Consider the following 12,544-nt stretch of genomic DNA (forward strand, 5'->3'; position numbering starts at 1 on the left):
AGAGGGGGCATCTTTGAATGGGAACAATAGGTTCTAATACCTGGTAACAACCAGGGTTTCCTTCACTTTGGAGGAATTTCCACTGATTTCTTTAGGCTATGGGGCAAAGCGTGAAGGGAAATGTCCCTTAAAGAACACAGATGGTGAGAAATATCAAACTGATGGGTTATAACATTCTCTTACTCTATTCAAAATGAAACAAAAAAAGTTTTACATTTAGTTCTACTTTAATGTAAGCTGCATTTGAATGGGCTGCCAAAGCACCACAAAGCAAAGAAGATTGGGTCTGTACTATTTTTTTCTGATGATTTTTCTAGTGAGCTAATGTGCATTCTGGTGCACTACAATGCAGGTCCTTTGGGAGTGCACTGGTTTAGTGAGATAGTCGACTAAAAAAAAAAAAAGGTAAATAGACATTTGTTAAACAAGTGTTACTGCAGTGCAACAATGTGAATATGTCCCAGGATTTGGTGACAGTCACCCAGGCAGACAAGGTGAATCTTCCTAGCAGGGACACAGACTGCAATAAAAAATTGTCAGAGGTTAGAACACCTCAACAAAACTATAAGAAGATTTTTGACTTCAGATACACTTCATCTTTTTAAAAGCCGCAAACGATAAATACTACTGCCACCAAATCAATGTGGTTTTGGACACCTGGGTCCTATCTACACTTTCCATGGGTCTCTTTTATTGTACAGCATATTCTCTATTGCAGCCCATATATACAGCAATTTCAACTACTTTTAACTAACTTTAAGCCCGCGTTCACATTGTGCTAATTTGACATGTCAAATCGCATGCCAAATCTGAGCCTATTGCACCGTCTGAAATGGTGCGCCGCTGACTTTGCAGTGCCGCACCGATTCCCAAAAGTAGTTTCTGCACTATTGTTGGCGACTTTGGGGGGCGATTTCAATAGAGATCTGTGCAGAAACCCGCATAGATGTTAGATCGCCCCCCGAAGTCTGACTGACAGGCCGGTTTGAAATCAGGCCAGTTCAGCTTAACTCGCATGATTTCAAAACCGCCCCTGAACCTGGGCTGAATTACATAAAATACTGAAAAGATCAAGCAATGATTTTTCCTGGCTTACTTAGAAGCTGCTGGTGGTGGATCACCTCTACATGTTTGGTCATTTTGTTTTAGTCTCGGTTCACACATATGCGATGCGGGAACCCTGCAATCCACTGAGGGTTCCCGCATCACATTCAACTTGCAGGCAGTTCACACTGCCATATGCGAATTGCTGGGGGTGTCAATACAAAGTTAACGACACCCCCAGATCAGTTTGCATATCGCAGTGCGAACTGTCAGTTTGGACATGAATTGGATTGCATAGGTGTGAACACCCATGCGATCCGATTCTGGTGCGGACCCAAAAAAGGTTCCTGTGTGAGTTGTATCCAAATCCGATGAAAATTCAGCAAAACAATCTGTATGGTTGAATTTGCATCGCACAGACATCGCATGTGATTTGCAGAGCAGTGCTCACCGTATCACATGCAATGTCTGTCATCGCATATATGTGAACTGGCACTCAGCTGTTTAACCACTTTACAGCCGCTCCTCGGCAAACCGCCGTAGGTATATGTCGGTCACACGCAGGGAGCTAGGGGGCGAGCGTGCCGCTGGTGGCGCGCTCCCACCCCCGCTCGTCTGCGGGGAAGCCGATGCAGCGGACAGGTGGCTCCGATTGCCGCCTGACACCCGCGATCATTTCCCGCTGAGAGAGAAGAACGGTCAGCTGTTGTAAACACAGCGGACCGTTCTTCTCCCTGGAATGATCATAGAGCCACTGTGATCCTTCTATAAGTGTAAAAAATGTGAGTCAGGTGTTCGACCTGTCCGGTAGCAGTTCCGCAAAAAAATTGCTGATCGCCGCCATTACTAGTAAAACAAATAAAAAAAACAATAAAAATTACATAAATCTTTTCCGTAGTTAGTATACACAATAACTTTTGCGCAAACCAATCAAAATACGTTTATTGCGATTTTTTTTTTTTTACCAAAAATATGTTGCAGAAAACAAATTGGCCTAAAATGTTAAAAAATTTTGATTTTTAAAAAAAAATTTTGGAATGTTATATAGCAGAATGTGAAAAAATATTGTTTTTTTTTTTCAGAATTGTCGCTCTCTTATTGTTTATAGCGCAAAAAATTTAAATCGCACAGGTGATCAAATACCAGCAAAAGAAAGCTCTATTTGTGGAAAAAAAGGACATCAATTTTATTTAGGTGCAGCGTCGCATGAATGCGCAATTGTCCGTTAAAGTAACGCAGTGCCGAATCGCAAAATATGGCCTGGTCATTAAGGGGGCAAATCCTTCCGGTCCAGAAGTGGTTAAAAGTAACTGAACAGCCAAAAAACTGCCGTGTGTATAGTCAGCATATAACCAGGTTTTTGTGGTTAGTAAGTCTCTAACACCTTGTAGAAAATAGGGAATTGTATATTATATGTGACTAAAATTAAAATGTCTTTATTTGTATGCAAACATAATTGCAGATCAGCGTAGCTTGTCATGAAAACAGCAAGAAGTATTAAGCTGGATACACACTATACAGGTAAATAAAGGTAAATCTAAAGGAGATCGAACAACAAAAGTTGTATAGTGTGTATCCAACTTAACACCCATCCAAAAACATCAAATTGCTGTACTAAGCTGTTTTCTTTCCACAAAATAGAACCAATCTACCCCACTTCTGGTATAATCAACACGTTTTTGGTATTGGCCACCTTTTATCAGACTTGTTAATAACTTTATACACAATAAAATAATAGAAGCACAATGTAAAAGCAAATTGTAAGAAGTGCTGACCTCAGATCATCGTATGCTTCTTCATCGGAGGAGAGCACAGACGCGGGGTTACTGCAGACACTGCCGATAGAATGACTGGGCTTCAGGTTACCTTCCTTAAGGTGAAGAGAAGAACTTTTCTTTTTCTTCTTACCAAAGAGTTTTCTTAGAGGTTGAAACTTCCCTGTTCTTTTCTTCTCTATATTGCGGAAGAGAAAAATACACACTGTTATCAAAATAACCTGCAATGAGGTATGGCTGCACAATCTCCCAGACTAAGATAGGACAAAGTCAAAGTGCAATTAGTGGAGGTATAAAGAAGCAAGTGTTCACACATGGAATATCTTGCTTTACCACTAAAGCAGAAGGAGAGTATACCTGGTATTAAAAAAAAAAAAAAAAGAAAAGCAGCAGAAATAAAGTGATAAACACAGATTTCCAAATCATGCCATGCTTAGCACCGCAGAGTCAGGGATTTAGGAAAGACCTGGTGTATAAAGAAAAATTTGTGCACTTGACCAGACAAAGATAATACAAATATGTAAATAAACAAGCTGCGCTAAAAGTATGGGCATATGTGATCAATCAAAAATCATTAGTAATAAATAGTGATCAAGCTGACATTAATCAAATAATCAAATATGTGATCAAAAAATCGATACAAAAAATTTATAATAAATATAAAATAACAATGGTCTCTAGTAAAATCCAATAATCAAATTGGTGATGTAATATAAATGTGATCCAATATATAAATATGTGATCAAAAATTAGTGCATAGTGAATAACAATTGCTGAGATGACAGTCTCTAATAAGTCCAAAAGACCCAAGAACTGTGATAAAGATGAAATCCAGATTTTGTTCATCACAAGTGTTATATCCTCCACCGATATATATTTTGCTTACCAAATGCCGGTATATTAGTGCCTGTAAACCCAACAGGGAACGTTCAGTAACGTCACACGGACCAGATATCCCAATGGAGGTACCTTTGATAATGCCAGCTCTGACGAAACGCGTTGGATTGCGGCGTGCTGACGTCACCCCTACGTTACAGGAAGGACGGGCGGAAGAGCCGGCCGGCCAGCGGCTCGTTTATTTTTATTGTGCGTGTACTCTGCATTGGATGTGAGTGTAATCTTTATTTTTATAATAAATACATCTTATGGTTTTACGCTATGGAGCCTTTCATTTGTGTTACATGATGGTGGTGCTATAACAGTGGTTGTTCAGCGGCATAAGAGTTAGTCCTGGGGTGACTCCATTGGGATATCTGGTCCGTGTGACGTTACTGAGCGTTCCCTGTTGGGTTTACAGGCACTAATATACCGGCATTTGGTAAGCAGGATATATATCGGTGTTCTGACATATGTCAGAATTATAAAAGTGGGAAAATCTTTTATGAGGCATGTGTGGACTTAAATGGTACCGTACAAGGCTTGACAATGCAAACAACTTTTGAAAAAATTAACAAATTTTATTCACAATATAAATATAGAAACATATCAGTGTCCCACTTTCGAATATAATAAGACGTAGGTACTTTATTTTTGCCTTATTTGCACCTCCTTTTCCTAGTATGTCAGAATTAGTAGATTACCAGTATAGATGTAGCGCTGCCTCTGAAGGGGCGGCTGAATTTAACGAGTTCCTTCCCAAACAGTGCAGAGGCCGCCAGTCACATTCCATTCACCCAGGGCCAGAGTGGCCTTTATTTTTTGAGGAGTCTTTTAACATCTGCCAAACAATGCTGAAGATGTTTTATGAGTCTGTGGTGGCCAGCGCTCTCCTCTTTGCAGTGGCATGCTGGGGAAGCAAGCTTAAGGTGGCTGACACCAACAGACACAACAAATTGATCTGCAAGGCCAGTGATGTTGTTGGATTGGAATTAAGAGTCTTTAACAACAGTGGAAAACATTGGGATAGAAAAAGGTGGGGCTTTGCGGGCCAGTGGGAGTAGAAGGATCAGAACCAAAACCAATTGTAAAATCAAAAAAACATTTTATTGTAGCAAGTAAAAAACAAGCATGGGTAACCATGCATGTATGATAGCAACAAAATAACATGCAAAATGGTTAAAATCAATTCTAACATCACTGTTTATATAGAAACATATCCCAAAAGGGATTAGAGCGAACAACAAAGCCTGTGTAGGTGGATGATGGGTCTCAAGCTGAATTCGGTCACGGTAGGTCCCCAGCAAGCCGACGCGTTTCGCTTAAGGCTTCCTCAGGGCCTGAGAGACCATAACAGGCCGATGTTTCCTTTTTGAACAGTGACTTGTGTTAGGTGACAGGGCTATAGCGATGCATAGGCTGTTCGGAAGATAATACCTCCGTGTTCACCACATATACTCTATATAGGCATCAAAAAGAAATTCCTTGCATAAAATCCGATATATTAGGTCCCAGCTGTGTCATCAAGGTCAAGGCTGCTAAATATGGCTCCACTTAAGCATCTTGGGGTATAATCACCCCTCAGCAAATGGGTATCCTCTTCCTGGTTTGTTCATCCATATGTGCGTTCACCCCCAGATCCAATCAATCTAGTGTTTATATTGCAACAAATTAAGCCAGGCTCAAGGGACTCTTTTTTCTGTGCAGTTTGTAGGAGGGATATCCCCAAACTTGTCCTAAATGATAGCAAAATTGACCTCTCCTGAGACTGAGAAATACTTCAGGCAGGTAAATAGGGCCTATATGCACAGCTATCCAATTATATGGACCCGCAGTCCTGGGCTATCCAAGCCCTCTGTGTGGTCATATGCTCGCCGCCTGCCTTTAACAACAGTGTTGGAGAGGAGAATGTTGTTCAAGGAATGTTCAATCTTGGACAACCCCTCCCACCCACTCCACAATACGCTGGTCAGTGTGCAGAGTACCATCAGTGACAGACTGTTACAACTACGATGCACCACGGAGCGACATAGGAAATAATTTTTGCCTGTGGCCATCAAGTTAAATAATTCTTCTTTGTGAGGATGGAGGTGAAGATTTAAATATAGTCTATGATCAGGAATTTTAAGTCGTTTTTATAGTATGTTGGTATTATGTATTACAGTGCCTTGCGAAAGTATTCGGCCCCCTTGAACTTTGCGACCTTTTGCCACATTTCAGGCTTCAAACATAAAGATATAAAACTGTAATTTTTTGTGAAGATTCAACAACAAGTGGGATACAATCATGAAGTGGAACAAAATTTATTGGATATTTCAAACTTTTTTAACAAATAAAAAACTGAAAAATTGGGAGTGCAAAATTATTCAGCCCCCTTAAGTTAATACTTTGTAGCGCCACCTTTTGCTGCGATTACAGCTGTAAGTCGCTTGGGGTGTGTCTCTATCAGTTTTGCACATCAAGAGACTGAAATCTTTGCCCATTCCTCCTTGCAAAACAGCTCAAGCTCAGTGAGGTTGGATGGAGAGCATTTGTGAACAGCAGTTTTCAGTTCTTTCCACAGATTCTCGATTGGATTCAGGTCTGGACTTTGACCTGGCCATTCTAACACCTGGATATGTTTATTTGTGAACCATTCCATTGTAGATTTTGCTTTATGTTTTGGATCATTGTCTTGTTGGAAGACAAATCTCCGTCCCAGTCTCAGGTCTTTGCAGACTCCATCAGGTTTTCTTCCAGAATGGTCCTGTATTTGGCTCCATCCATCTTCCCATCAATTTTAACCATCTTCCCTGTCCCTGCTGAAGAAAAGCAGGCTTAAACCATGATGCTGCCACCACCATGTTTGACAGTGGGGATGGTGTGTTCAGGGTGATGAGCTGTGTTGCTTTTACGCCAAACATAACGTTTTGCATTGTTGCCAAAAAGTTCGATTTTCGTTTCATCTTACCAGAGCACCTTCTTCCACATGTTTGGTGTGTCTCCCAGGTGGCTTGTGGCAAACTTTAAACGACACTTTTTATGGATATCTTTAAGAAATGGCTTTCTTCTTGCCACTCTTCCATAAAGGCCAGATTTGTGCAGTATACAACTGATTGTTGTCCTATGGACAGAGTCTCCCACCTCAGCTGTAGATCTCTGCAGTACATCCAGAGTGATCATGGGCCTCTTGGCTGTATCTCTGATCAGAACCGGAAATGTGGCAAAAGGTCGAAAAGTTCAAGGGGGGCCGAATACTTTTGCAAGGCACTGTATGTATTATGTAAATTATTATTTGGGGTAATGGTAGAGAAAGTGGTGTATTATTGGCATTTTGGTGGTTTCATTTTCTGTTATTATTTTAATTTGTGTTATTTATTCTATGCTGTATTTTAATTATATGGATGATATATTATAGTGTCGTTTTAATTTGTTTTATTTGGTGCTAATGGCTGTTATTGGAAATGTTGTTGTGTCTTTGTGCCTTGTTCTGATCATTGTTGTGTTTATTGAGTCTGGCATTTGCTGCAATAATTTTACTTCAGGATTAATAAAGTATTCTGAATCTGAATTGTGAATCTGAGTCTAAAACAGTCTAGGGGTTGTCTTTTTGTATTTTATTGCTAGAAGATTTACAAATAGGAGAGGGATTTGAATATGGGATACTCAGCATATTAACCACTTGCCGACCAGCCGCCGATATACGGAGGCAAGTTGACAGGCTCCCATGAAATGCTGCACCCATACATCGCTTCTCGGGAGGGATTGTGGGGGAGCGCCCATTCGCCAGTGGGAAAGCTGATCTGCGGGCCTGGTGCCCGCGATCACCGCTGGGCACCCGCGATCGCTCCCCGTGGAGACAGAACGGAGGTCTGCTGTTGTAAATACAGCAGACCGTTGTTCTGTCAGCAATCAACACAGGGCTCCTGTGCTCCTCCTATTTAGGAACACAGGTCCCTGTGTTGATTCCATAAGCCCTGTATACATTTAACCCTTTGCCACCCCTGGTGTTAACCCCTTCCCTGCCAGTGTCATTAGTACAGTAACAGTGCATATTTTAGCACTGATTACTGTAGTATTGTCACTGGTCCCCCCAAAAGTGTCAAAAATGTCAGTTAGGTGTCCGATCTGTCCGCCGCAATGTCGCAGTCTTGCTAAAAATCGCTGAGCGCCGCTATTACTAGTAAAAAATAAATAAATAAAAATGGCTTAAATCTTTTCCCTAGTTTGTAGACACGATTACATTTGCACAAACCAATCACAATATACTCATTAGAATTGTTTTTTTTTTTTTTTAACAAACATATGTAGCAGAATACAAATTGGCCTAAAATTATGAAAAAATTAGATTTTTACATTTTTTATATTTTTTATATAGCAGAAAGTGAAAAGTATTGTTTTTTATTTCGAATTGTCACTCTTTTTTTGTTTTTAATGCAAAAAATAAAAATTGCAAAGGTGATCAAATACCACCAAAAGGAAGTTCTACTTGTGAAAAAAAAAAAAAAAGAACATCAATTTTATTTGGGTACAACGTTGCACGACCACACAATTGTCAGTTAAAATAATGCAGTGTCGAATCGTAAAAAATGGCCGGTCTTTAAGGGGGAAAATCTTCCGGTCCAGAAGTGGTTAAGTAGAGGACCCTCTTCTCTTAGTAAATTTAGCAATCATTAGCATTCACAGCTGGGGATAGCTTCAGATTATTTTAAACTCTCATAGCTGGGGACCATGAGATAACTTCAGATTATTTTAAACTCTCATAGTTGGGGACCACGAGATAGCTTCAGATTATTTTAAACTCTCATAGCTGGGGACCATTAGATAGCTTCAGATTATTTTAAAAACTCTCATAGCTGGGGACGATGAGATAGCTTCAGATTATTTTAAACTCTCATAGCTGGGGACCATGAGATAGCTTCAGATTATTTTAAACTCTCATAGCTGGGGACCATGAGATAGCTTTAGATTATTTTAAACTCTCATAGCTGGGGACCATGAGATAGCTTCAGATTGTTTTAAACTTTCATAGCTGGGGACCATGAGATAGCTTTAGATTATTTTAAACTCTCATAGCTGGGGACCATGAGATAGCTTCAGATTATTTTAAACTCTCATAGCTGGGGACCATGATATAGCTTCAGATTATTTTAAACTCTCATAGCTGGGGACCATGATATAGCTTCAGATTATTTTAAACTCTCATAGCTGGGGACCATGAGATAGCTTCAGATTATTTTAAACCCTCAGGCCCAGCAGAACAGCAACTCATTTAAAAAGTGCCTTACTGGCAAGCAGCCCCCTGAAGCTCACAGAACCATCGCTCCCTCACAGAGAAAAGAACTAGCTACATTACTTCAAGTCTTTAGTAAATTTAGATCACATTCCTCAGGCCTAAGGCAATGTTTCATTTTACAGTCAGCATAACAATAATATAATGCTATTTATCATGTTGGACTTCCAGTTAATGACAGTTTTTGGATTGAAATTAGTCATACTCAGAAAGTTAATTCAGTGGACTGAGATAAAAGATAAAAGGAAGTGTTACTGTTATCTGCAACACAAAACCTGATAGGACACTTTATTAGCAAATCATTCATAAGGACTTGCAAAAATCTCCTATTTAAAGTAGAACTAAATGCAAACTTTATATTTTTCACATTGGATAGTTTTGGAAGGTATAACATACATTATTTTGTTTATGTTCTTGCCATCTGTGGCCCATTGTGGAGACTTCCCTTCACTTTATAGCCAAACAGGAAGTGATGGGAAATCTTTGCAAAGTAAAGGAATCCCTAGTTGTCACCAGAACTAGTGGCCCATTGGAAGATTTCCACATATTCTTGTTCTAGTGACAACATAAATGGTGTGATTTTCTTTTACTTTCGGTGATGACACTAAACAGGACAAAAAAACAAAAGAGGGTCAATCTCCTTTAAGGGGGCACAGACAGAAACAACAAAAATGATGTGTTCTAATCTAAACCATCTCCACTCTATCCAAAATTTAAAAAAAAGTTTTGCCTTTAGTTGTAGTTTAAGCTTCATATTGAGCCAAGTAGATTGTTTAAGATGCCACAACAGACACAGAGGTTTGGTGCTTATTTTCTAGAACCTATGTTTTTCAGTATTACTTCAATATTATTGGTAGGATGGTACCATTGTCACTGTGATAACCCTTTGTGACTCTATCATTTTAGGTTTAATGCCCCGTACACACGTGCAGATTATCTGCAGACTTTTGTCTGCAGACTTACCAAAACCATATAATATGAGGTCAAACCTAAACACTTTCAATTTGTATGCAATCCGGCAGGCCCTTGCACTACATAGAAAAGGTAAGTCTGCAGACAAAAGTCTGCAGATAATCTGCACGTGTGTATGGGGCATAAGAGTTGCATTAGGTTAGTGATTGAGTTTAGAAGTTAGGTTGCAGTTTAAAGACTTAAGATTTAAGATGTAACGTGCTGTGTAAATTGCCTAGACTATATAAATACCTAAAAATAAGGTGACAGGTAGCTTTCTGTAATAATACAAAGTATAAATGTCTCTCTTACTTGTAAAGTCCAGTGTAGATAAAATACTAGAATTATAGTTTTAAAAGTTAGCTAAGAACCAAGAATCAGCTAACACACCATTACAAACGTAGTTGTTAACATAACGTCTCTTAGGGCTCATTCACATGGGTGGCAGTCCTTGCCACCCCCTCTGAGAAGTGATTTGCAGTGCATCGTTTTTCAGAGAGCAGTAACACAGTGGCTGCCAGGCATATTGGAGGTGTTAATGTTGCCTCCTAAATGCCTTTTTTTTTTGACAGCCAAAAAAAGATTTGTATGTAAATACAAGCGCCTAGCTTGCGGTCGTGCCCTCGCCCCATTCACTTAAATAGGTTGCTACGGGCAGGAGCACTAATCATTTTTTATACATCAAGGGATTATTATCAAGATGTAAATCTACCTAAATGCGGCACACATAAATACCCCTTAATGTAATATAAAACATTTATAAAATGTATGAAGCCCCATCCTTTGGTCAGTTTCCATATAATAATCCCCCACTTATGAAAAAATTATTGCTAAAAACTAAAAGTGATAGTCATTTTTAAAGGGAAACTGTCATGCTAGCTGCATAACTGTTATGCTGACCCTCTGGCATCAACACTAACAAGAATGCAAATATGGAATTCCGACAATACTCGGATTTCTGATATGCATGATTATCCTAGCTAAGTGATTTAGAGAGTGGTGAAGCCATTGGGCTTCCACTACATGCAGGAAACATGTCTTTAGCTGCCTGCTGGATATTAGCAGTGCCATTTCTTCCATAAAGCTAGCCACACACGGCTTAATGTTCTGCTGGCTGAGCGAGAAAAAATTAATCGATTCCTCCATCCAAGTGAACAGCGTGGATAAAGGAATTTCCACTGCCGGCTATTGTATTCTGGCAGCTGCAGGATGCAGACACTGTTTGGCCAACAAATTTGCCTTTTACATTTTCAAATTTAAAATGTAATTTTAAATTGACTTTTGATGAGACAGGCTGTGCTTGAAGGACCACCCATGGCTCAAATTTAAGACAATTCAGCAGGAATCAGGAAAAATGTAGGCTGTCTATGGTCAGCTTAACAGCTTTCCTCCTTTGAAGAAGCACAGTATTATAGAGTACCATGGCTTACAGGCAGTACAATACATTCCTTGAAACTATACTGACAAACTCGAACACCGGAAAGTAGCAGAAGACTCCAAATAGCATTTTAATAAAATTCATCACTTCATTTTTTAAATAACTTCAAACCTCTAAGACTGTTGGTGCTGATAGGCAACACACAGGAGAAGAGGTGAAATGTTGTCATAACTGCTGTAATCAGTGATAAATACAAATAATGATATATAAATAAAAATAGGATAATATCTTGTTATAATGTAACTTACCTTAATTCAAAAAATCCAACCTTCGTTAGTTCCAACGTTCCCCACTGGTAGGAAACCTCATTGAACTGTCTGTGCGGTGCCAACTGTTTATATAACATTCTGTATTTGTCTACTCTTCCTGATTATTCTTTAACCTAAACTGTTTTCCACACTTGAGAAGTCATTTTATATTCATTTGAACAGCAGCCATCCAAATTCTCTGTATTTACTGTACACATAACCCTTATTTTTTTCCTTTCCGAAGAAGATGATTTGAGAGCATAATGCAACATCTAACACAATCTGGGAAACAATAAAACAGCATAAAGATGTACCAAATGTGCACAAAATGCAGTTATGACTGCCGCTGTACAGAAAATGGTTTATTGGATTTTAACTGGAATATAATACAAGTTAAACCAGAACAACACAATCAAATGGAACCTAAATTAATCTTAGCATAGACCAGGCTCTTCCCAAATATCTCTTTATTGATAACATAGTGCAGTTTCTCCCTATTTACTGGACTGTGAATACACATTTACAGCCACTAATTCAATTTACATCTCGATATGTACTTGTCCTTACTGAACCTCTGAGCTAGGGATGAAATTGGGGTTTGGGTTGGATGAGGGTTCAAGGTAAGGATGGACTGATATAGTTTTTTTGTTGCCGATACCGATATTTTGGCCATTGCATATCGGTATTGGCCGATATGGTTGATATTTTGTACATCCTATGTCAGGGTCCGAGACTAGTCTTCTCCCCCAACCATTAGGTGGTGATGCTCATGTAAGGGTAAATGATGTCACATAGCATAATTCCGTAATTATGTTTACAAGCAATTCCACATTAGCAGATCTGCTGGCAGATCAATATCTCTCACCCACTTGGCGTAAGTGACACCCGGGTGATACCGCTTCGTCCGGCATACGATCTCGGAGATCACGTGCGTGGTCAC

At 39.4% G+C, this 12,544-nt stretch overlaps 1 protein-coding gene across 2 annotated transcripts in view; it reads right to left on the reverse strand.

Moving 5' to 3' along the window:
* The window catches only part of CRACD (capping protein inhibiting regulator of actin dynamics), a 273,094-nt gene that overhangs the window by 113,700 nt on the left and 146,850 nt on the right, over window positions 1-12,544 (reverse strand). For both annotated transcript variants that reach the window (XM_082264866.1, XM_082264865.1), the window contains one exon: window positions 2,820-2,997. The gene's annotated coding sequence lies outside the window, so the exon portion shown is untranslated. The remainder of the gene's footprint in view (window positions 1-2,819; window positions 2,998-12,544) is intronic.

The sequence above is a fragment of the Pelophylax lessonae genome (genome assembly GCF_965119305.1).
Source record: "Pelophylax lessonae genome assembly, chromosome: 1".
In the NCBI taxonomy this organism is placed as follows: domain Eukaryota; kingdom Metazoa; phylum Chordata; class Amphibia; order Anura; family Ranidae; genus Pelophylax; species Pelophylax lessonae.